Below are 26,520 nucleotides of genomic sequence, written 5' to 3'. Positions count from 1 at the left end.
CTGTTTCTTTTTTAAAGGGACATCCATCCGAGAAACCTGAGAAGGCCCAGACTCAGGACGGCATTCCACAACTGCAGTAGAAACCTCTTCCCTAATGAAAAACTGCAGAACCCCTCTAGACCCCTCAGAAACAGTTAACCGTGGTTCCCTCTGAAATGGACTCCTGCAAAGCCTCGTTGGACATGCTGCCTGCCAGATCCTCACCAGCTTGCAACCCAGAAGCAGTAGAGGAATCTGAAAAAACAACTGGGTGAGCCTCCAGGTATATAATAACCTCAGGAGAAACTCCAGGCAGAGGCTGGACAGTGAAAGATTCCAGTCTTACCTTATGTACGTTCTTCTTTCCTGACAGCTGACCCTCAGGGAAGGAAATTTCATCCATAGTATCTGCAGCAAGAAGCTTAAGATGCTTGTGCTCAAGATAGAAGGAAAGGGAAGAAAGCCTACTATGAAGAGTTTGCCAACAAGCAGAAAAACAAGAGGTAAAAGACTGGTGGTTAAAATAGTGTTTGGACTGGCAGCAAAAAGTTCTCTGGATGGTACGCTTGAACATCACCTTTATGCCCTACCCCATGTAAGGAGTGTGCAGGTGATGTTCAGCGTACCTTAAAGCAACAGCAGACCTTAGTAAACTGGCTGGATGGTGGGTTTCATGGCAGGGAATCCCATTTGTAAGGAACACTGCAGCAGTGAATATAAAGATATCAATCTTTTTCCAGTAATCCAAGTGGAAACTTAAAGTGCAACATCTGAAGTTTAGTAGCTAATACAGGGCAGCAGTGATGAAACAGAAACCTTTGGCTAAAAAAAGAAAAAAAAAAGCAGAAATGAAAGGAAGCAGCCCTCCCTGCAGTAATGAATTAGGCAGCTTTCTTTACTCAAGGGAATGTGATGGTTTGCTTATATGCACTTCTCCAGGAGTCACAGCTCCATGTGTCCCAATAACAGCAATTTGCAGACACTTGGTTTTGCCTCCTAGCATGAGGTCAAAAGGTGAAATGCACTGAAGCCTGCATATCAGCTTAGTTGCACCTTTGTAATGGGTGTAAGAGGAGTAGAAAACCTTGTGACTTTGTAAGCTAGTTTCAGCTTGATCAGAGAGACCCATCTGGATGACGCAATGGTGCAGTGGTAGTGTTGTCGCCTCACAGCAAGAGGTTCTCTGGTTCAATTCTTTGCTGGGGTGCCTTCTGTGCAGAGTCTGCATGTCCTTCCTGTGTTCGTGTGAGTTTCCTTCCACTTTACAAAGACATGTGTCCGGAGCCTTTCTCCCGGGCCTCCATTGAAAATTTGCTTTATTCCAAGTCGGACTTTCCCGGTTAACAAACGTTAAATAAATAAATAAATAAATAAATAAATAAAATAAATAAATCTAGTTTGAAGAGTGTATGATAAAATTAGTAATGAAGCTGGCTCTGAATGGCCAGTACATATTCTTGTGAACTCCAGATATGACCACACCAGGTGGTTACTTTTGCAGTGGCTGCTTTAAATAATATGGTTGCAGCTAACATTTTCGAGAACCCTGTAACAAAGTGTTCTTCATTTAATTTTTATGCAGACTGGAACATTAGTATAGTAACATTTATAGCTACTTTCCCAACTTACGGAAAGAGGTTCCTAGATGCAATTTACAAGCATTTATATGAACTTAGGAGACAAAATATGCAAATACTTTCTTTATACATTTTATGGTGTGTAATGGCTTTAAAAATGTTACCTTTCAAGTTTTTGATTTGATGTCAGTGAACCATAAATGGGGAGGCTTAAATGTATGACTTGATGTGTAATAATAGTAATGGCAAGTTTACTGGATGCATCTGGGCCACTAGGTCATGCATACATTAGCATCAAACTTCTGTTAAAATCTAAGTGATTAAAGCACTAACTGTAATTATTTAATTAATTGTGATGAAAGGAGGTACTGCCAGCAAAGCTAGCTGGAATTTTGTAAATAATTATATGTCATTTGTGAATATAAAACTGATTTATACAAGATGCTTGTGTTACAAATGTATTAGAACTATATGTCATGTAAGATGCTGGTATTACAAATGCATTAGAACTGTATGCCGTATGTATATCAAACTGATTTGTACAGACAGTTGTGTTGAAAAGGTATTCGTAAAGTGATAGTGTTTGAAATGTATCCATAGTGTGTCCTACTGAAAAGAACAGAAATGTACATGCACTACTGTAACTGTATACATGTATATGTTTTAACAGAGGAAACTGGAAATAAGGAAGTTAACCTCAGTCCAGCAAACTTTAAAATATATCTGAAATTAAATGATTTTATAGACTAGGCCATAAAGATGCTAAATCACAGGTTTCAATGAAGCCAGAGACACACAGTCTGTACTAGGAAGCTTTCCGCAATGTCTTTTGGGTGAACTAGTTACTACTCTGGAAGAATGGAAGTATAAAATTGTTTTATGACTTCTACCACCTGCCGCAGGTCTGAGCAAAAGCCCTTGTGTGTGTATTTTTACAGGTAGGTGCTAAGTCCTGTCAGCTTCCAGCAATTGGGATTTGCATAGGAACTAGAAGTCAGATGACCAAAAGTGATGTCATTCTGAAAGCTATCCCAGCATTACTATTTAAGATATTATTCTGAGAAGTCTCTTAGTGAAACAGAACATTCTTATTATTTCTTGGGGCTGACAACAAGAAGGACTATTCACCACATCATCTGCCTTGCTCTATTAAGTAAGTTACTAGGGAGTAGTATAATTCTCTTAGATTCAGTCTGGAATATAGTGAAGCTTAGTTTAGATATTGTTTTCTTTATTTGTCTGAGCCTGTCCTTCAATGTTATTTTAAATATTCTCTCTGATTTGAACTCTGATGTCACTCTGAAGATATACTTAGTATTTTCTTGTGTTTTTATTATTTATTACTAAATATATTTACATGTTTTATTGTGGTTGATTTTTGTACATATATTTAGGTTTTCAGAGTACTTGCATATTTATTTGGCGACACTGTGTGGGGCACTCCTAATAGCCTTGGTCATGGTCAAACTATCATTTGTATTAATATTAATTTCACTCAGTATATTGAGTATCCTTGTAAGGGCCTTAAAGTAGCTGGCGAGGATTTCTGGTGGCAGTGATAACTACCTTATAGTCTGGGCAAAAGGTACCATAGCTAGTGAACTTGTGTCAGCCTTTCCCAGGTGTATGTGTGTGTGTGTGTGTGTGTGTGTGTGTGTGTGTGTGTGTGTGTGTGTGTGTGTGTGTGTGTGTGTGTGTGTGTGTGTGTGTGTGTGTGTAAATCAAACCTCAAAGAGCATGTGTCAGCTACTTGGGCAGGGACATGAAGCTGAAGAGAGAGAGTGTTGGAGGACTTGGCTTGGAACCCTGGTTAAGGACTCACCTCTATAGCTGTGCCACTGGAGAGTCTTATTGGGGATCTGGAGAAAGAGAGACGAACCAGCCACTGACTGACTGTGTTCCGTTTGTGCTCTTAAGGGAAACTGTGCTTGATTGTGCTTGATGAAGATACTGGAAATACTGTGTGTGTATTTGTTATCCTTACAGTGAACATCCCCAACTGGTGCCAGAGATGTGGACTGAGGCTCTGTGATTACTGGCTCAGAGGTAGAGGGTCATCACATTAGTGACAACATTTTACCTGTACATGATATATAAGGATGCATGTAATTTAATTCTGTGATCTGATGAAGTAATGAATAGTGTAAAGTTGCTTATATATTATTATTTATAATAACGCAGTTTGCTGTATTTTACAGTTTTTTTTTTTATTTTTTCATTTATTTTCTGGACTATGAACTAGTATATGCTTCCATGCAGACGTTATAGACTGTCTTGCAATCGAGAGCACATACCTTGATCCATTCAACCTGGTCTCTACCAGGTAAACACAGCAGACTGGGCCACCTTCCCTTTCCCAAGATGGTGAGATAGTAGCTGCCCTACCAGCTGCATCCTATTGTGTCTTGTCTACTAATTAAACCTAATTATCCATATAGTCATAAAGTCAGTGAATCAAATTCTGTCTTTAAATTAATGAAAAATGGCACTATTAAAATGAACATCAGTTATATTGATAAGTGATTGTCCGTAGGTATTGAAGAAAGAGTGACATTGCAGAGCTCTTCATAAACCTGTGCAGTTTATATGTAGCAAATTGTACTTCTAATATATCCAAGAATATTCCTTGAAATATATTCTTTTTCAAGTAGCTTAGTAAAGGTGAGAATGGTGGAAATATGACAATGGTTTCCAGGAGCTAGTGGTTTGGGAAAGGAACAATTTAAGAAACACTTGGAACAACACCTTACAAATGGTTGAGGTTTACAGAGGCCTCATTTTGTATGTAGCTCCCAATCTGAATAGTACACACTGGACAGAATATGTTCTTTTGGACTTTATCATGGCATTTTGCAACGTCTTGACAGTTTATAAAATAATTGTTGAAAAAGGATAGAAATGTATGCCAGAGATTACCTATAAAGAGATGTCCAAATGGACTGAAATTGTAATAAGTGGGCTCAGTGCAGTAAATTGACAAATGAAAAAGAGATGCAGAGAATTTGTTATCTGAAAGTGTTTGGAAATGAGTCCTTATTGTCTTTACAACATTTCCTGTTTAAAACTAAGGTAGCTGGTTAGGTTTAGTATAGTTTACATAGATGCTATAATCATGGCTATCATAGTACCCACATAAACACACATGTATATCTATATATATATATATATATATATATATATATATATATATATATATATATATATATATATTTCAATTTCTCATGGCAGATATGCCTTTGAACAATTTGAAGAATCAGCAATTCACCTATAACATGCCTTTGGGACATGGGAGGAAACCAGATCACTTGGGAATAATCTATATACATACATGAAGGATGTGCAGTCTTATCACAGACATTATCTTAATGATATCACACTGGTGACTTAAGGCACTGAGAGGTAACACTGCTAGTAACGGCATTATTTTTCCATCCAGCAAAATGTGGGAATGATTTTGCAATTAAAAAATACTAAGGGACACAAACTGGAACATAGAAGACAAAGACTAGGAATCGCAAGGAATTGCTTCAAAACTTGTACCACTAAATCATGTGTTAAGGTCTGTGCCATTAATGGAACAATGTAAAGCAGAGTTCCTTCATGTCCAAAAATGACAAGAGTAACAAATGTTCCTTCACCTAATTTTAGAGGTAGGAATTAATCAATGAGACGAGACGAATCTGAGAGAACATTTTAACCACAGAGAATAAACGAATGTGAGAAAAATTATGTGACTTGAAACAATAGTCTGATGCAGTTATACCCATGAAAACCAAGGCAGGACTAATAAAGAATGCAAGTAGACAGGAAAACAACTTTGAACACAACAACATGAAAGAGGCATTAACAGTAAAATGAGGAGGTGAGGTAAAAGGAAATATAGGTAAATAATGTGGAAGAAAACAGTAACTTGACATTAATAAGTTAATATGGCTGTGAATAATTTATATTACTAGCATCCAGCAGACAGTATTCTTTAGAAAATACAAAGAGAGTTGTAGTTTCTGGATGGTAAGACATAAAATGCTTAGAGAAATGGTTGTAAATGAGGAAAAATGTGATAATTAACAGTCTTGCGTCTTCTTAAAAAACAGTCTTATTGTCTTAAATATGTTGAAAAGAGACTTTGGAAAATGAAAAGGATGATGCTACAAAGACAGAGTGAATGAGACAATAGAAATATATAGATGGCTCTGATTTCTTGAACTGTATAACCCATTAATATATACAGGAGTTAAATATAGCTGTCTCACATAATTACACAACTGCTCTTTCCCTGCAAATTAACATATTTTATTTGTTCAGCGGAATACATATGCAAGTGCAAAACTGAAATTCTAAAAATAAGTAACCGGCAGATATGCATGCATACATAAACATGTTTATTATAAGAGAAAAAAGTTTGAAAGAAAACAGTTTAGCTAACATACTGCATCTTCAAATTTTCAAAAAGTTTTTGAAATGTTTTGAAGTCCAGTCCAGTGTGGTCACATACCCAAGCTATGAATCCAAAATCAGTGAGGCCAGTTTTAAACCCACAGAATTCATTTTCACTGTGTATGCCCTTCATCACATGACCTCCGCAATCTTCTTTCCTCAGTGACAGTGACACTTAGCCATAGCATTTTGGCCAGCTTGCCCTGGGAGCATAAATGATGCATTAAGGTCCTCCTGGAATTCTTTTTATATCAACCACAAAGGAAACTAGAGGTTATCTTTGCTCCTTGAAGTGTTGCACAGATCTAATGTGGCATGTTTGTTTCACTATACGTCATTCACAAGTGGATATCCATAATTTAGCAGCTAGGATAATTTTAGATTGATGAATACAAAAGTGGGGATACGCAGCAAAGCATTTTTTTCTCATTTGCAATTCCTGTGTCTTGTCAGGTTGTAAAAAAAACATTCTTGATTTCATTAGGCAAAGAGCTATAGATTAAAGCTAAGTAGTTCTTTCACATAAATTACTTTGTCTAGAGGCTGTCATAATGATAAGAAGCACAGAAAAGGCATGAATAAGTACATTGGGATTTATATAAATAAGTTAATACTGAATAGTTAGCATTTTATTTTTAATTTACGAAATGAACTTATAAAAATGAGAGAACTGCACTATGGTACTTGAAGATATTATTTAACATGTTGTAGCATTCATACTATCCTGAATATCTAGGAGTAAAAGAGACTGATTTAGTACTGCTGTGATTTGGTAATTCATAGACTTAGAAGTCAGAAACTACACACGCAGACAATCTGCATTTGTTGGCTATACTTTACTTTAGATCACATGGCACTGTTTGTTGAAAATGCTCTTACTTCTGAAAGTTTTAAATCAAGGAAAAATGTCCTTCTTTGTTACATTTGCAAATAATATTTTGCATAATGAAAACATGTGGTGGGATACGTAAGCACCAGTTGCAATGGAATTTGTGTTTGGCATAAGTCATAAGATGGCAAACTGTGATTTGAATGACATGAATCTGATCAGCTAATTGCCACATGTAGTTCATACTGACCTCTGCCACTGTGAGCCTGTGTAGCTAGCTAAGGAGAATGCTAAGCAAGTATCTGAGCCACAAGGGATCTACATCAGGCACATCTAATGTAGGGAAGGTGGCATAGCTGGCTTTGCACCGTTAGCTAGTGACAGTGATTAGGTGTGTCAGGTGGGCATTCCTTGGGAGTCTTACTTCATTTATAAACTGAAACATTATTTTCAACTTCAAAAAGTCAAAACAAATAATTTATATATATATATATATATATATATATATATATATATATATATGTATATATATATATATATATATATATATATATATATATGTGTGTGTGTGTGTGTGTGTGTGTGGGGGGGGGAGTTTGGCAGATTTTAAATGAACATGTCAGCTAAAGATTCATCCATCCATACTTACAAGTCTGATATGATTCTTACAGCAATACAGTAAACAGCAGCTGCAGTGAACTATTCAAGCCGTTCCCTATTAGAAGACCGAAGACGCATTCTTTCGAATGCGTCTTGGTCAAACTGAAAAGACTGAAACGGCAAAATATCGAAGCGGCCTTTAAGCAAATTATTTCCCTGACCGCTTCATTACATTGCCATTTTTGGCACTGTAGTGCTGTCTCAGAGTTAGTATATTTAAGTAGGGGAGGTGCTGCGGGGCACAGCCCCCCACATCGGGGGGGGGGAAGCCCCCCACATAATGTAATGTTTTAAGTGTTTTATTTATTTATTTATTGTTGGAACAGCGATTTTTTTCCCCTGGAAAAAAATCGCTGTTCTGACAGTTCGACATTGTAAGCTTTCACTTACATAGGGTCGATTAATCACTGTTCGATTTTTTAAGCATTCAGTGATCTAATATACAACCATTCACAAGTCTGTCTACTGCATGTCTTTGTGAGGAGGACGGACACTGAAGCACCAGGAAAATATGCATGGAAAAATAGGGAGAACATGCAGACTCCACTCAGAAGGCACCCCCGCCAAGGTTCAAACCTGTTTTTAAATACTTAAAATCAGTTCAGTATTCAGGCCTGCCTTTGCTTTAGTAGCTATTCACTAGCTTTCACCTATATTTATGAAATGTTTTTTTCTGCATGATTTCTATTGTTTAATTCATCCAGTTTTTTTTTCTTGTGTTTTATTCAGCCCAGTGGATGAGTTCATACATTTCCATCTGTATGATAAAATCTGTGTAGTATACTTCACAGCATTGTCTTATCCTGTTTTTAAAATAGACTGAACTTTGCTCACATTAAAAATTCAGAAAAAAAACCTATGCAAAAAAGGAGAGGTATGTGTCTATGTTTGGGGTAGATTACACCTTAAAATGTCCATGAAAGAATTAAATATGTATGTTTTTACTTTAATCAGAAATTCAGTTTTCAAAATGTGCAATGTAAAAAAATTCATTTAAGTAGGGTGGGTTCATCTTTGTCAAATTAACTATTTCACACCTATTTCTCTTTCTGTTTCTCACCTTCCTTTCCTCTATCTGAGGACATAACATACAATTATCATACATTTCTTCTATTATGTTGTATGTTTTCACTTCTGATTAAATGAGGGTAATGCTGACATGGAATGCCAAGATGGTAGGTAGAATAGATTTGACTACTGAATAGAACAATGCAGGTGGGTAAGATTCTGAAATGGCTGTCAAGAAACAGCTGTAATATAGTAATGTTTTCCTTCAAAACACATAAATCTTCTGCCTTTTGGTAAAGAAACAGTTGTAATGATATTCATGGCATCATCAATTGATACTTTTAATGTATGTGCTCACAGAAAGTGAGTTTCTCAAAGAAACACTGATATTTCCTTGTTCCATTTCTTTTCAAGTTAATGTTGTTTTAAGGTCTGCCTTAATGTTTTGGTTACTGTGCAGTATTAACAATGATATTTCTGATGGGCGATTAGCTTTCTGAATAGCGATGCCATGATGATAGATGGCAAGTACCAGTCTGAAGTAAAAGTAATAGTCAGTAAGGTAAAATGTTTCATTTATCTGTTAGAATTAGTATGCCTACAGATAGAAGGATTAGTCCTATATGTTTGCCTAACCTGTCCCAAACAATACACAGGTGCAGAATGTATGCTATTATGACAGCAGCACAACTATCTGGCCTCAGCAACACTCATACCTCTAAACCTGCAGACATTTAAAATACGAACAGAGGCCCTTGAAAGATAGATAAATCTAGCCAAAAATCTGGACATCTGATTAGCATAATATTTGTATACCAAATGGCAAATATCTCTTCCTGCTTCCAGAAGGAATTTGAGAAAGTACTCAGCAAAATGTTTAAAAATAGTGAGTGACTAAAATGATGGAGAAATATATGCACTTTGTCAAAGAGACTGTAAAATCTATAGAATTTGGTGAACTCTACTGCAAACTTCTCCCACAGAAGGTCATTTATTTTTGCTTTTGAAAAAGAGAGATATAAGCTGTGTCCTCTTTCTTTGAATTATTATTGCCACTAGTATGTCAGTCATGTAGTGTAGTTTTTCTGTGTAAAAATCACGTGATGAGGGTGAGTCAGAGAATTGTGTGAAGGGGTAAGTCAAGCTTGAAAATAAGGTCAGACCTACAAAAATAGATACAATATGAGCAGGGATAAATCAGGCTTGAAAACAGAAAAAATCCTTAAAATAGGGATATTTGATAAAAACATTTTTTTTCATGCAACAACTGTAATTTCTCAGATCCAGGTGAAAAATATACCTTTTAACTGCACATTTATCATTCACTCTTGCTTTGAGAATCATCTTCCACCCTACTTGTTAACATCTGTCCTTGTATTGAGTACGTAGTTATGTTAAAACTTCTTGACAAAACTATTGAGATCTGTCAGCTATTACTTTGTACTTAATTTGGTGGTGGCAACCTTGTGACATTCTCAGTATTTCCTTTCTAAAGTACAGAATGTATGCAAATGTCTTTATATTATTTACAGCCTAATAGGCATCATAAAAATGTTGATGTGGTGATCTTTTTAGATGAAACTGCTGAATACTGCAAAAGTTATGCTGCAGCATTTAAGTTGGTAAATGCAGCCTATAGCCTCTGCAATTTTAATAAATAAATCAAACAGTAAACAAAACATTTTCCATTGTGTACCTTTGCATTTACATGCAAACAATTGTGATACTTCGCTTTACAAAATATCATAAAAATAATGTATGTAATTGAAATTATAACTGTTAAAAACAGCCTGTAATTATGCATTTATTTTTAGCAGTGCAGTTTCCACTACAGACACAATTTTATCTGTGCAGCTGTGTCTGCAGAACACATTAGACATGCAATATCTTATTTACAGATGATGGCAAACATTTTTTTTTTTGCATTCACATAATCAACCACTCCCCACTGTTGCTGTTTAACAATTCACTTGCAATTCTTTAAATAATGAATGTTCTTCTTTCCCATTCTTCATAGCATCAAACTGTTCATACTGCTGACAATATATCAATAAGTATTAGGACTGTAGTTCAAAGAAAATTTAAGTTAACATGAAACAATGACGTGTATGCTTCATGCTTTCTTGATATTTCTTATCTTCATAATCTAAGTAATCTAGTAGTTGTCTAAACTGATACAGATTACCATGGAATTAACATTATAAGTCAAAATCTACCATTTAAAATTCTCGTATTTTTCTTCACATCAGTTTTACAGTTAGATTTTGACACTTTGCAATCCCAATCCCTTCACTTAATTATTTTAAAACCTATTTCAAGTGTGCATAGACGTAAATGAGAAATGTCATATACAAGAATGTTTAGCTCTGGTTTTATCAGACATACATGACTTGCATAATGCGCTAACTAAAGGCTGCAACAAGAACAACTAATGCTTTAATTGACTAAGAAACCATAAAAGGCAGATGGTCTGCTAAATGCATGTTCACAGTAATTATGTTAAAAATAAATGGTGTACTTTTGATTGCAGTATGCTCTTGAAAGGGTCTATCTTTCCCACAAAGCCTTAACCTTTTAGGAAGAAAGGAACTTTATATTTTTTTCAGAATAGAGGCTTTCATAGCCTCCAACCACAATACCGAAAACTAAATGCATCATTTCCCAATAAACTGTTAAGCCTTTAGACGAGGGTCTGATCTGAATCAAGACTTATCTTGGTGAATTCAGGGGGAATTAGTGTGGGTTTTAAAGGTTTCCACACACAAAAACTAGGGTCACTAAAGAAATTCACAGTAAATTGCTTCACTTTGTCTAAAGTCTAAATCATAATACTGGAGGCACTGCTTATCTTGCTTACAGAGATCTGTGGAAGGAAAGCAACAGAATTTTTCATTACTGAACAGAGGTTTGCAAAATGATTACTGGAGATATAAGGCCACGTGTAGAATGCTTTCTAAGGAAAAGGAATCCTGTATCATTTTGCCTCTTTTGCGATGCTGGCTGTCATGGCGAGTTTTGTCTCTTGACAGCCTGGGTGCATATCTGTTGATGGATTATGAAATCATTTTCTATGCATGTCTGGATTTATATTTTGAGATGAGTTTTCCTCTCTCGGTAGCCCTCTCTCTCTTTCCGTCTAATATTTAAAGTACAGTGAATAACCATTGACTGTGATTATGAAAACATTTTATGATTACTGTCGGTCATGGGATAACTGTGAATCTCCTATGCTCACTTGTACTAAGGCATCAGATTGCATAGCTCTTTTGCTGTTTGTTAGGCAGAGAGATGTTTTTCTTATAGGTAGAAAGGTGGCTTGTAGGCTACGTGACCAAGAGCCATTTTAGACCTGTCCAGGCTTACCTCAGATTTATAAAAACATTGCTGTCATGTGACAATACCTCAAGCAATTTTACAGTATCAATATAGGCTTGTATGCATCAAGCATTCACAGGCTGCCCTGTCCATTATAGACTTAGGTGCCAAACCAGGGATAAATTTGTGATTTCCCATCCACTGGTCCAAGTTACATTTGAATATGGTTAGGGACGAGTTTTGCTTCACAATGATGGGAAGCCTGCTCCAGAAAAGGGGTAATCTTTGAGACAAATACCCAACCCTCCAGCATGTCCCATTTATACTGAGGATGAGGGTTAGGTCCTTAGAATGGGTATTTCTGATGCTGTTTGTTTTGCACATGTGCAACAAATCCATCAATGTGGAATAAGAGAATACCTTGTAGGTTAGGCCAGGACTGCCTCAAATCTATCTGTAGTAGACTAGGTACAGGGATAAGGCTTTAAGACATTCTGCATAGGATGTGTTGTTTACTCTCTGTTATCATTTTGTGAGGAACCTCTGTGGTTTCTCAAGCTGATTCGGATGCCTCATTTTTTTTTTCACCTTATAAAAAGGTATTTCATGCCAACTTTGTCTGACAAGGTTATGCTGTGACTTGTAACAAACATACAGCTATGTTCACCTCTCTACAGCACTGAAACTTTGATTTGGCAATAGACTGCACTGGTAGGAGTAGTCATGAAAATTTCAGCTGCCATTCAGCTGAGATCATGTTCCCCCAATGTCATGTGCCTACAGCAAAATAAATGGATATCTGTACTCTAACATTCTGCTCTTTAACAAGGAGCATTATTTTCAGAAAGACCAAACCCCCACCACTGCCATAATTTCCCTCACATATCACATATAGGTTAGTAAAAAGGGGGATCTTAATAGTTTAGTATTTACTGACATTTCCAAGCCATTCAATTTTCCAGCCACGTTTGTTGAAGAAATTGATAAAATATAGAATTAGCAGCTTGCGACGATAGCTTAAATTATGTAAGAGAATCTTGAGACTATAAAGGGACCCTTTCTCACTTTTCTTAAGGATGTTAACCAGTGATCCATTCATGAAGGTGTTTTATTTACATTCTATTCTTTATTGATACACTCAGGAAGCCTTCCCTCCCAACATCCATATAAATTTTTCTAACCAAGAAAAGAGGCCAAGTGAATGTATAAAAAATGGTTTTATTTAAAACAATACCGTAAAAATCTCTAGCACATCGGTTATACAAGCCTTTATGGACTATACCATTTTCTTTCTTCCCCCCACTTTTATACATCCTAATTCCCTTCAATTAACCAATAAAACAATCTTCCAATTAACAATAAAACTTACATTACGATAAACATCTCCAACTGCATTCTTTGTTTAAACCTCTCGGAGAGAGGGTATCAAACTTTAAAATCAGCATTGTTCCCTTTTTTCTCAAATTATTCTTAATATCTAATGGTAACCAATTGAAAAGCACAGTGAAACAATCGCTTGCAGTGGCAAGTGAATCTTGGTACCCTAGATGATAATGCTTGCAAGTGTCATAGGTACCATGAAACCAAATGAAATAACAGTAGAACTACTAATTGGAAAATCATTTCCAATAATGCAAACATCAGTAACCATGTGGACGATCGGAGGACCCAACCATTCATGAATCTTTGATAAAGAACTTCAATTAACTAATAACTACTGATTTTTAACTTCTTAAAAGTTGAATATAAAAATAAAAATTTGAAATGAAAAACCTTTTTGCCTTTTCTCTTTCCAAATGTTTATTTTCAGAATGTGGTAGATGAATGCAATATGAATTACTTTATTCAAAAACAATTCTTATATACAGTGGTTGAGATACATAGTTACAGTAAATGGAGTCATAAGATTTTGCGACTTTAATGTTAAGTTCATGATTTCATACATTGGGATGTGAACTATGTTTGTGATTACAATTATTCACCAAATAAACTCATTGCTTTGCAACAATTCAGCGATGCATGCCTAAGGGACTGGGAAAATCAGCAGAATATAATGAGCAAATTGGATACGTGATGAATGAACAAAAATATTGGGGTGGGGGGTGAGTGTGCATATTTGTGAGTGGGCAGTCAACAATGGGAAAAGGGAGGTGGAGATAGGAGGGAAAAATGCTGGTAGGTGGACCATTTTTTGATTTTGAAAAATTGTCCTATGGAGAGTGGGTGTGCTGGGGTGGAAAACTGGGAGGGCAGTGTCAATAGTTGATTGGTGCTAGTTAGAGGTGTGTGTTGGTGTAATGACGTGTGATTGGGCAGGGTCTACAGAGTGGTCAGAACCTGATTGGTCCATGTAAAAACATGGATAGCTAATGATGGATGGTGCGTGGGTGACAGAGGTTTGGAGGAAGAGCTGTATGTATGTGTGTGAGTGAGGGGAGGAAACAGTGATGTTTGAAGTAGGGCTGGTGAGGGATGTGGAGTCAGTCGGGCTGGAATCACCATGATAGGGTTTGTGAGAAGAGCTGGCCTATGTGTAAAGTTGTGGGAGGGGCTCAAGAGGTCTGTGGGAAATAGTCTGAGGCTCGAGCATATGGAATGAGGGATTTACGTGTTCTTGCTGGTCTGAGTCGAACTGTTGGAAGAAAAATAATCAAAATTGGTGATGTGGTAGTGGAAAAACTTCTCCCACTGTGCCAGTTAAGGAGACTGTGGATTTTAGTCTGGGTGCCATCGTCCCAAAGGCCTAGTCTCAATAAAAATACAGTATGATTAAAAATGAAATATTGTTGAGCATAAATGAAAACTTATATAAAACAAGCCTTTGACTGCTGAACCAAATGATCCCTTATAACATCCCTTATAAAGACTTATAAGGCCAACTGAAATGCTTTGATTATTTGTATATCATGAAGAGTATTGTTGCATGGACTGGCATTTTTTTTTTTCAAACATGGACCTTGCTGGTTTGAGTAATCCTGGTGGGCAAAAAATGTCCAAAACCAGTTTTAGGGGTGGGAACAGCTCATAAAAATGTTTCAGCTGTGTTAGGTACATAAATCGTGGGAGTGTGGGAGTTGGGTATGTGAGTGTGTGTGAGGAAAGTGTTTGGATGTGTGTTAGAAGGATACCTTTTTAAAATGTTTATTCCAGTAAAAATGCAATAAAAAAATACAAAGTTAAGCAAATTTTCAAATGAAAAGCAAACCTTTCTCAAAGGATGCAAGAATGCCTTGAGCATAGTGTATAACACTGTATATAAAGTTGAACAAAGTATTAAGCATGCAGTCAGTAAGTCTTAAGTCTTAATGAACCATATATTGCCTTGAAAGTTGATTATTAAGACAACGGACTTTATTTCCATTCACCTCACACTCACGTACCCATCTGGTTCTCATCTTTAGTACTTGAAATTTAACAAGACCTGGTACTCACTTTTACATTTCTCATGGACAAACCTCTGGAAAATGTCACATCAGTACTCTCAGGGCACTCTACATAATCCAACATGTCTCTGGCACTGGGAAAGGGAGTGTTTATCTGACCATCAAAAATACCCTTCCACATATCATATTTCCTGTCATCACCATTATCTAGAGATTGTATGTAGGTATTATCTTCCTTCCCCACACATGAAACGTCAGTGCAATGAATTATTTGTCCTTATGACTGAAACTCTTATTTACAAGTCACTGTACCTTGGATGGCACTAAAAATTCACATATTTACTAGATGTTTGAGCTCTGAACCATCTCTTACCTATTATTCATAGTTCCTAAATCTATGGCTACCAAGGCCTAATGGCCTAATTTTCCTAACAATAGCCTTATATTCATGCATGTTAAGTCACTTACCGCTCTGACTTCATTCACGAAAGCAGAAAAACAGTGCATAACCAAAAGTTCTAAATGTCACAGCAGATATGTAGTCATTGAACACAAAATATAAAATTAGTAGTCACTTTATCAGATATTCTTGTATTTATCCTCACTTGGCTTATTCTAGAAGTAACTGCTAAAAATGTTAAATTTTGTTTTGATTCTTTTAGAATGTATTAGATATGATCAATGTTTGGTATTCTCTAAGGAAAAGGGCAACTTCCATTTCCGAAATGTAAACAGTATTGCTCCAGAGGCATTAAGCTAGTGAGCACCCAGCAAGCAGTCAGTGTTAGTGTATACAACATACAGAAATGAGCTGAGCGCGTAATAACAGTAGTGCTGCACTTCATAGCCAGCTACTCTGTACACCCAAGCTGCTTACTGAGAACACATTCCACTGCAATTATAGATGTGAAGCAGAATGAAACAGACTACTATGATCCAGTGAAACCACAGCTCGCCATCCCATTAATATTACAACACTAGAGTAGCAATACTCAGTACATAAGCAACCTGGAATGTATTTCCGATTGTCCATCCATTCATCTAGGATATGTTTAATCAGGGTTAGGGTGCTACTTTGCTTTTTATCAAAGTGGAGTCGACTCCATAAAAGAGGGATTCTATAGGAGTGATATGCATCTTGCAAGCAGGTCTTACTTTTGAGTGGAAGTTCAGATTTCTTGAGTGAGTGTTTAGGGTGTTATTATTTATTTTTGTAGAAGTGAATTAGGTCACATAAGATTGTGTCATTAAAAAGCTCTCCTGTCTCCAGAGTCTGTAGGACACAAAAATGAGACTGTGCTGAAAGTTTATCAGTGTGGCATAAGGCATACATGCCCTTGATTGTTTTAGTGAGGAAACACTGCGGTCTCCCAGATTGACAAATATGCTTTGACTAGTATATGCCAAAAGAGGAATTATACTCCCTAATGGGCCAGATGAGGTGGTAGGAGTGGAGTGGAACTATAACTTCCTTACATATATCCCTGGTGAATAGTCTGTCCAGATTGTAATTTCATACCTTTCCTGGTCCTTGCTTAATATTATCCATACCTTGCATAAGTTATGGCCTTGGCATTAACCCTTAACGCCAGGCAGTATGGGGTCAGCAACTCATGGGCTTGGTTATTGTTAGTATAAGATGCAGCTATGATCATGAAGAGGAGTTCTTGTTTTCTTTGTGGCAATGTCTCTCAAAAAAGTCATTGACGTTTTTATGAAGTTTGCAAACAGTCCATATTTTTCCGTGACCTACATCACTTTAAGTTTCTTAATGTCTTGGAAAGAACTACATTTTTGTATTAAATTTTTAAATAGTATTATGAGCGTATGCTGTGTTTTGTTTCATTATGTTTCTACGTCTTTGGTTAGTAGGATTAAAAAGTATCATGGCTTTTGTGTGTGTGTGTGTGTGTGTGTGTGTGTGTGTGTGTGTGTGTGTGTGTGTGTGTGTGTGTGTGTGTGTGTGTGTGCATGCTACCATGGACTCCTTACCCTGTCTGGTCATCTGTGAGATTCAAAGTGTTAAAAACTAAGCAGAGAAACATGAAGGAATACCTTATTAGAAACAACATTTTGCAATCTTGTGTATTGATTGCATTATCTGGTGAAGTGCTGTGTTGGAAAACTCATTTGTAGTTCACTATTTGACTCTAATAAATTATTCTCTCATGTTTCTGTGCTTGGTTTTTGCTTCTTTGTTGGACTTTCCTATTTGGCATGGAGTACATGCTTTTGAGGCTGACTTTTTTTTACACATTTTGAAAATTCCAAATCTCTTTAGGTATTTCCTTCACTTCTCCATATAGGGTCAGGTTTTACCTTGAAATGTTTTAAATATTTTCAAAATTCCCCCCAAAATGTGAACTCACATACAGTCTGTGTACCCTCCGAGACCCTACTGATTCACCCTTTCTTATGTATTATCTGCTTTTCTATAACATATATTTTTATACAACTTGTTTATTTTCTATTAGGCTATTTATTTTCTCAGCATAATGGAATGTGAGCAACACACCTTGTGCATGGTGTAGAATGTAATGTATGTGGCAATAATGAATTCATCCACAGTTCCTCTGTGTATATTCTAGGTGGCCTGACAATAGCTCTTTCTATCTGTCTGTGCAGTATTCCAGTAAACTGACCAGACATTCACAGTCACAACATGACTACCTGTAGTAGCCAGCACTGACAAAATATTAAAACTTCAAAATAGTGCTGTATGGTTTTACCAGTCTACGTCAGACAATGGAGTCTGTGTAAAAGCAAATGCATTTTTACCCAGTGTTGTATATGGATAGAAGTTATTTATTGAACTATTTCCTACCTGCGTGACAGACCTCACCATATGAAACATTTTAGCCTGCAAGATACATGGAAAAGACATCCTTGCTCGATTGCCTGTTTTATTGGATCATATATATATATTTAACAGTACAGCACCTAATCTGTCTTTGGTTTGTCAGTATGAAGGGAAGTGCAATGTAATTTGCAACAAATCATACTAGATCTTTATTCAGCAATAACAGTTTAATTCAATATTATCTATTAAATTATGTTCCAGCATTCCCATGTCTGAACAAAATTATATCAGATTGTCACAGCAAGCTCAATCCAAATCAAAACATCCAGATGTAAGATAAGTATTACCACAGGTGAAACCGTGGCATATTACATTGTAAAAAAATAGATAAATCTTATTAAAAAAAAAGCAGGAAACCTCCTAACTCCAACATCCTATCTGCATGGCAGAGCAGCTGGAGGAGAGGGTTAGGGTCATAATAGAAACATTCCTCATAGCCAATGCTCTTATTGATGGAGGGCTGCAATGGGGGGGGGGGGGTAGCACTGATTAATTTCCTGACATGCACACAGTTAGGGTCCATACTGAATAATGGATGGTCTCAGTGTAGTGGGTCGTGAAGCCAGACCATTAGGCTGCAGGGACAATTACACCCTCCCATAGGAGGCAAATGGAAGAACCAAGCATTAACAGGAGTAGAAGAAGCGTCCATGTCTGCCTGGATGACAACCCCCACCGGCCAGCTCTTACTCAGGTGCAGATAGGGCCCCAGACTGTGAAAATGAATGAGCTCAACATCTACTGGAGGATGACTTGGAGGTATACAAATATGGAGAGGAAAACACACTTGGAGAAAAATACAGTACTGATGACCTTTCACATACCTGTTTGTCATATAGAACAAACTGTAAGTCAAGAAAAGACATTACAAATGCTCTATAAGAAAACAATTATTGGAATCACCATGCAGAATGCAGAGGAAGTATGCTGCTATGATGCTATAAAATGTGTGTCCCATGTAATATACTGTATCATATTAAAATCTTCCTGTTCCTACTATTCAGATTGGTTTATAATACATAGCATATACACCTCCATATGAATACTTATGAACACTGACAAAAAAGACATGATGTGACCTGTAGTCATGCCTACAAATCTAAGGTGAAAATAAATTAATTAAAACATAAGCATATAAGACGATTACTATGTATTTCAGACCATATGTGTCATTAACAATGCAATATCTATATTTATACCTATACTTATCTAACCATCTATATATATATATATATATATATATATATATATATAAAGAGAGAGAGAGCGTTATCAATGTACAACACAGAAAAATTAGTAATGAATGTCATAACATGGGTTTTCCCCATATAGGAAGGGGTTCAAGTTAGCCTATTCACTTAAATTATTTTACCAGGTCATGATATTTAAAGACAGTTTGATTAGATAAACTATATACCACATACTCAAATTCTCTCTTGAATTAAACACAATTTGATATTTGACAAGATATTAAATCACTTTTCTGTATATGAATTTGTATACCATTAGCAGAACAGATTTATGTCTTCAGCTGTCAAAGGTCTAAATCTGAATATTAGGAACTGGTATGCTGTTGCTACATGTCTGCACATGTATGATGCTTTGTTTATACAGCATATGCTAGTTCTTTATGTAAATTATGTCGTTTTCAACTAAGAAATCTACGCAATTCCCCATTATTAAGTTCACTAGCATTCTGGAAAAGTATGTGCCTGTCCTTGACACAGTTGTACAAACTACATTCAGTTCACCATGAGTAACTTTAATTACAATACAATACACATAATATTAAATTACTTATCAGCACAAAATCTACCTGAGACATTCATGATTTGATCTATCATTGTATGTCACATACATATAACAGTCATATATGATTTTCTCTGCCATTGTAAGTTACATACATTTAGTGCTAAGATCATTAAGCAATATGTGCCTTTTGTATAGTATAGCTATATGCTGTTTATTTTTTTAACTTTTCAACCTGAATCTTAGTATTCTGGTATCAGTGTACTGATAAAAAAAACTCATGCCTATGGTAATACAAGCGGAGAACACATGGATCAGTCTTTTTTCTGGAATAAAATGGAGAATGATATGTTCATCATATCGATCCCTGCTGCACTAGCTACATGGGTTATATCCTGCTAAGGCCACCATCCAAAGCTTCAGGGCACCTTCCATGTGCCCAAACTGTCAGGCAGCACAAGCTGAGCTGAATATAATACAAGTCTGGGTGCAAAGTCCTTCAGAGCTTTGCTGCCACTGAAGAATACACACCTCTGAGGCTTTCAAGGATCGAAGGTTGGCTTGTGCTTTCCTCTGCTAAGCAGATACATTCCCTTTGGGGGGCACTTACATTTTCTTAATTTTTTTATGTTTTATTGCTTTCCCCTTCAGGAAAGTTATTTTAAAGCTATGACTGGTGCATTTTAATGGACTGTCTTGGACTATAACATACTTTTAAACAGAGCACTCATTTTTTCTCTCACATTAAAAGTGGTTTAACTAACTGAAAACATTTTTTTCTGTGGAGAACTTGTACTTATTTTACTTTTGTGGGGCTGATGTAGAGCTTTAAGGTGCTTTCTACATCTTTCTTCTGTCAAAAAAACTAACTTTTGTACACTGCTTGAACCTGGGAAAAAGGCACCATTTTCTGCTTGACCATGGAACAGACTACTGGTCCTATGGTTAGTCCTTCTTTCAGCCACAAAAAGAAAAAATCAAGCAAACAGCCTATGACGCCACAGAAAGCAATTTGCCTCAGCTACAGCTGGGAGACCCTGCTCTGGCCATTTGTTATACCTCAGACTACTAATCATTTACCCCAGATCACTCTTGTATAGCAGCTACAGCCACTATGGACTGTGGATTAGCCATGTTATCTGCAGCTGTTGGGGTCCCCTCAGTGGACAAGGGAGCACCACTTTTGTCAGTAGGAAAGGGAACAAGGAAGGTTTCCCTGTTGTAATAGAATGCTGTGCCCATCCTTGGGGAAGGTTCTGCTGCCATAAGTAACACAGTTAGCCTCATTTTCCCTGTCAAGAAGCATATATGCACCCTCCTCAATTTTTTTGGGTAGGAGTGGTTTACTGGGTCTGGCTCATTTAATTCAGGTTACTGATCCTTTTTGTTAAACAGTTTATGTAAAATAAAGAGGGAGTCCCATTTCTTATAACGGATTCAAGATTCTGAATCTGAAGAGGAAGATAGATACACTTTTTCCCTCAGATTTCTGATTAGGACTCAAAGGAGTGCTCAGTTTCTAATTCTTCCTGTTGGGGTTTCTCTTTTTCTGAGACTATTACTAGAATGTGCCAACGTTTTTACTGGAAGAACACTGAGGTTTCTCAATCCATCAGAAAATACTATGAGTTGTTACAGAAGGATTTTCCAGAACCTTCACCACTTCCTCCTGTTTTGTCTGCTTTAGGGGATGTGTGTTACTGCTTGCAGTTTTTCTGAAAGTTAGTCATTTGCCTCTAAAAAGGTCAGATAGTATATATAAAGTTCCTCAGTCTTTTCATTTCTTTACACAGCAATCCCAATCCTGACCCAGCAGCTATAGCTTTAGTTGATCCCACTGGTCCTAAGCACTTAATTAATTCTATTGTAGTCCTTCTTCTAAGGATGTGAAAATTACTGATAGGCATGGGAAAAAAGTGTATAATTTTGTAACTTTACTTTTCAAAAATTTTAATTGTCAGGCTCATATGTTAAAGTTTGTGCTTACAAATTGTGAAAGTATGAGGAATGTTGTATCTGCGGTTTCTATTTGTAAGGAAAAATCTGCTTTAAATAACTTAGTTTCCTCTAATGCGTAGGTCACTACTCATTGTTTGCAGTGTGTGTGTATGATTGATACTTTGTCCTGGGTTATGGCCACTCGTACTTTTTGAGGATGTTTGCATGGCTGCATTCTCAGAACTTCCCAGATGATGTAAAAAATGAGATTTGAAATTATCCCTTGTATAGAGACTTAGTGTTTAGCCTCTCTGCTGCAGCGGTGAACAAAAAGTGCGATGAAAGGGGCCAGGTGACCAATGGAATCTCTCAATATTTTTCAGTACCTCTTTTCCAATTTTTTTTCCAAGGGAGTTTCTATTTTTTCATCTAATTTTGGCAAAAAATGTGGAATAAACAGTCTCAACAAAATAAGGTAAATAGATGTTTAAGAAGAAAGGGCAAGAGACTTCCAAAAAAAAAAATCACAAAACTCTCAAAACCAAGGGCAGTCCAACAAGTCTAAATGATTATTCAAAATACCTTTTGAACCCCTCTCCCACCTTGGCCCATTTTCTTCCAGAAAGTCTGAATCTCCATTTTTCTCTTTCACAGCAATATATAGGTTCATAAGTTCATAGGTATGTACTAGGATTACCCTAGCATCGTGCCACCAGACATTAGTTCCCAGTGCCTCTGTCAAGTAGAGCCACTGGGGTGATCCCTGATGTGAATTTTCTATTTCCCATCCACTCATCAAGATTTGTCTTGAAGAGGGCCAGTGTATGGGAAGTCTATTCCATAGCATGGCAGTCTCTGGGTTATGAACCTGTCCCTTCAGCATGTTCTGTTGATTGTGGTAATGAGGTTGAGGTCTCTGGAGTGTGTTGTGTGGAGGGATTGAGATTTCTTTAGATGTAGCATTTCTAACAGAGCTGGGTCAGACATGGGTTTGTAAGTCAAGCAGAGATCGCCTCTAAGTAGGCGATATGAGACAGAGAATAGTTGGAGTTTTTTGAGTTTGTCCATATAGGACAACTGTTTAAGGCTGAGGATCATCTTTGTGAGGTACTTTTATGGCCTCTCTAGTTGTTGCAGGTGTCTAGTGAGGTACATGCCAAATGGGGCATTGTACTCGATGATTGGCCTAATGAGGGAAGAGTAGAGAGAGAGAGACAATGACCTCTTTCTTCCTGGATGCAAAACCCTTAGTAATAAGATGTGCCACATAGAAGGATTTTATGACCATAATGGCAATGTGGCAGTCAAAAGAGAGGTTGCTGTCAACCTGTTTTCCCAGATCTCTTAGAACGCTTTCTGTGTTCAGTGCTCTACCATCGATGTGGTAATTCATAGGAACCGAGTTTTTCCCAAAGGGGATGATGACACATTTTTTGGCACTGAGCTTAAGGCCATGGTTCTGACACCAGTCACTGCTCTCAGTGAGGCCTTTCTGCAGGATGTCAACATCAACTGGTCGGCAGTCTGACTTGGAGTCAGCTACTTTCACACTGTGTGTTCTATCTTTGAGCCGGTCTGCAACCCACCAAGTGATATAGGGGTTGATGCCTAGCTTAGTGAGTTTTTCTGTGATTCCTGAGTGGAGAATGGTATCAAAGGCCTTGGACAGATCAAGGTAGACTGTATGAACCAACTTGCCTTCATCAATAGCTCTGGTGGCTGACTCAAAGAAGTCGATCATGTTGAGCAGGCATGATCTACCCTTCACAAAACTGAACTGTGTGGTATCCAGAATTTGGAGATTCCCTATATCCTTGTTTATTAGGTCAATGAGGATGTGTTACATAGTTTTGCATATCAGCCTTGTCAGGCTAATGGGACGATAGTTCCCAGGGTCTTTAGTCGCTCCTCCTTTGTGGAGAGGGATGACTATAGCAGTGCACCATTCAGTATGGACAAAGCCTGAGGTGCGGATGTGATTAACAGGGCACACAGGTGTTGTGCCAGTTCACTCTGCAGTTCATGTAGAACACAGCCAGGGACATTGTCAGGTCCCACAGAAGCTGTATTCTTGGCCTTGGACTGTGCTGTTTTAGCCTGTGCAGCAGTACTACTGGGTGCCTGACAATCTACTGGTATTGTGATTGGCCCTTTGTGGTGGGGGGGTAAAGTTGGCACTGAATCTGTCGGCCAGTATATTGGCAATATCTGTTGGCTCAGTATTGGAGGTACCATTGTGTAGTAGCTCAGAGCAGATCTGAATCTTGCCGTGGAGATTCTTTACATAACTATAGAAGGCCTTGAGGCTGCCTTTACTATCTGCTGCAATTCTGTTTTCATAGCTAGCTTTAGAGGATTTGATGACTGATCTCAACTTTTTGTTGAGGCTGATAAGGGAGTTTTTCCAGTCTTGGGACTTCACCTTGTTCCACATCAGTTTCTTCCTTCTATTGTAGAGTTTAGTAGAGAGTCCATCTCTCACAAAGTATCGAGGTCTGTCAGTCATGTCATCCCAGGCAGACAGTTTTACAGTTTATGTATTTGAATATATATGGTATCAACCCCTTGAGATACATAGAGTACAGATAATTCTGCAGAAAATTTGTTCAGCACTTTTGCACTGATTTTTTAAGACTTTATATAATTTATTTATACTTCAGCCAACTAGATGGCACCACTTTTCATGGAAACAATAGGTTCTAAATCAGAGATGTTTTATAATTTGCTTATTAGTATTTTTGTGTGATTATTTGCATCCTTTTTCTCCACAGTGGGAACTTGGGTAGCTTGAGAATGGATTTTAAAATTAATGTTTTATTGGATTAATTGTTTTGGTGATGGGATTGGGGTATTTAAGAATAGAATATGTAATGGCATTATATGTGATGAAGTTCTTTGTTTAGATGATGAAAATGATGTCATTTCATTAAGCATTAATAAAGGATTGTTTTTATAAATTTATAACTTCAGAAGTGGTGTCTGCTTTCATTTGGTGCCTCCAAATGCCCTTTCTTCAGTTTTAGCAGTTTTTGCAGGTTTCAGTCTTTGAGCATTTTGGTCCTTTTGTTTCTTCTTGATTTTTTCTAAGGTGAGGTGCAGGGTTATGGTAAGCATGCAGTAGTAAAGTGGTGAAGGGGGTATACACATTAGTAAACCTTTCTGCCCACCTTACTAATAAGTGCCCACCCTAACCCATGGTATGAAAGAGTCAAAGGACTTAGAAATATTTAGGTAAACAACAGTAGCTTGAATTGTAATATTACTTGGCATGTACTATATTTGTACAAAAACTTAATTTACAGGTGGGTGGATTTAGATCTGTTTATATTGTAGGCATGTTTGCACATTTCTACCACTAGAATATTTACAATTTCTGACTGCTGTTTGTTCAGGATTAGAAATTCATACTTTTACCAGTAAGAGACAATAATTGGTCTATACTTAAAATATGTCTGTTATCATCTTTGTTGTTATATATAGTATTTATTATAGTCTTTTTACAGTCAAACATAACAATTTCTTTGTGTACAAATAGTTTGGAATAAGTACTCCAAAGGTTTTGTAGCAAAGTCATTTAAGTGCTTAAGACCCATTTTTAAAATCTTGTCATTGCCACTGGCTGGCATTAAGTATTATGGGTCCTGTTAATGCAGCTGTTGCCATTTGCTTGTATTCTGTCCCCTCTTGTGCTAATCAGCTCAAGTAACAAGTTAATAATTCTCCCTTTACTACAAGAATTTCTTAAATAGTCTTACTGTTTTCCCAGCTTGCCCCTCTTCTTTATAAATTAAAAGAATGGACATTTTCCCTATGTCTGGTGTGTTTTTATACTTTAAAAGGACTTTTTGTTATCTTTACATTTATTTGGCCAAATCTAGCTCCAACCTAGGTCTTTTTCTCTGGCATGACGTTTTGTGTGCTTGCACAGTATAATGTTTTAAGATTTTAAATACTGTACTTTGTAAAATGCCATGTTTATATTTTCTTTTTCTTATTTATTAATTTCTTAGTTTTGAATGACAGAGAAAGAAAAAAAAACTCAGTATGTTTTCTTCCTAATGGAGTCATTCTTGCAAAATAGTATTTTGGCTTTGAAGAACTAACAAATCTTATATGCATTAAGATGTCAGTTCCACTTGGCAGTAGTATTAGATGCTGTATTGTATTTGTTTTTCAAAATAAACAAATTACTATTTCTGGTATTACTGCTCCAACTCATTCTAGCAATTTTTGGTGTAAAAGTGCAATGAATACCATTATGATCCATTCATGGTTAAGTGGGATAATATTTCAGTAGACAAATCAAAATGTTACTTATTAATACATAATTAGTCTAGGTTGTGATGAGGACTGCATAAACCTTTATGATTTATTGAAAGTCTTGTTTAGATTATAAGAACATTGTCCCAAATGTTGACGTCAAGCTAGGCAGCTTCTAGGAAAACAAGACTTGCTGTTTTGAATTAACAAAAAAAAAGTATCCCCAAAGTCCTACATTGATGGCTTTTACACTTTTGCTGCTAGGTAACTTTAGTGGTTTTTTTTTTTGCAGTTTTTCCAAATCACGCCAGTGTATAAGTAATGAACTGGTTATACACTGCAGTAGATTTTTTTATTTTTTATTTTCCTCTCTGTAGTGTGACGATGGGTTTAGCTTTTATAAGTTGGTGAAGGTGTACAGACAAATTTCCCCACATGGGGATGCAGTGGGGCTTGCCCCTCTGCAAAAAATAATTTTGTTTACTCTGTTCAGATTTTCAAGTTATCTTTTGTGACATTCAAAAA

Source organism: Protopterus annectens, chromosome 13.part0 (assembly GCF_019279795.1).
Source record: "Protopterus annectens isolate FY-2018-M chromosome 13.part0, PAN1.0, whole genome shotgun sequence".
Taxonomy (NCBI): Eukaryota; Metazoa; Chordata; order Ceratodontiformes; family Protopteridae; genus Protopterus; species Protopterus annectens.
This window is presented reverse-complemented; position numbering follows the sequence as displayed.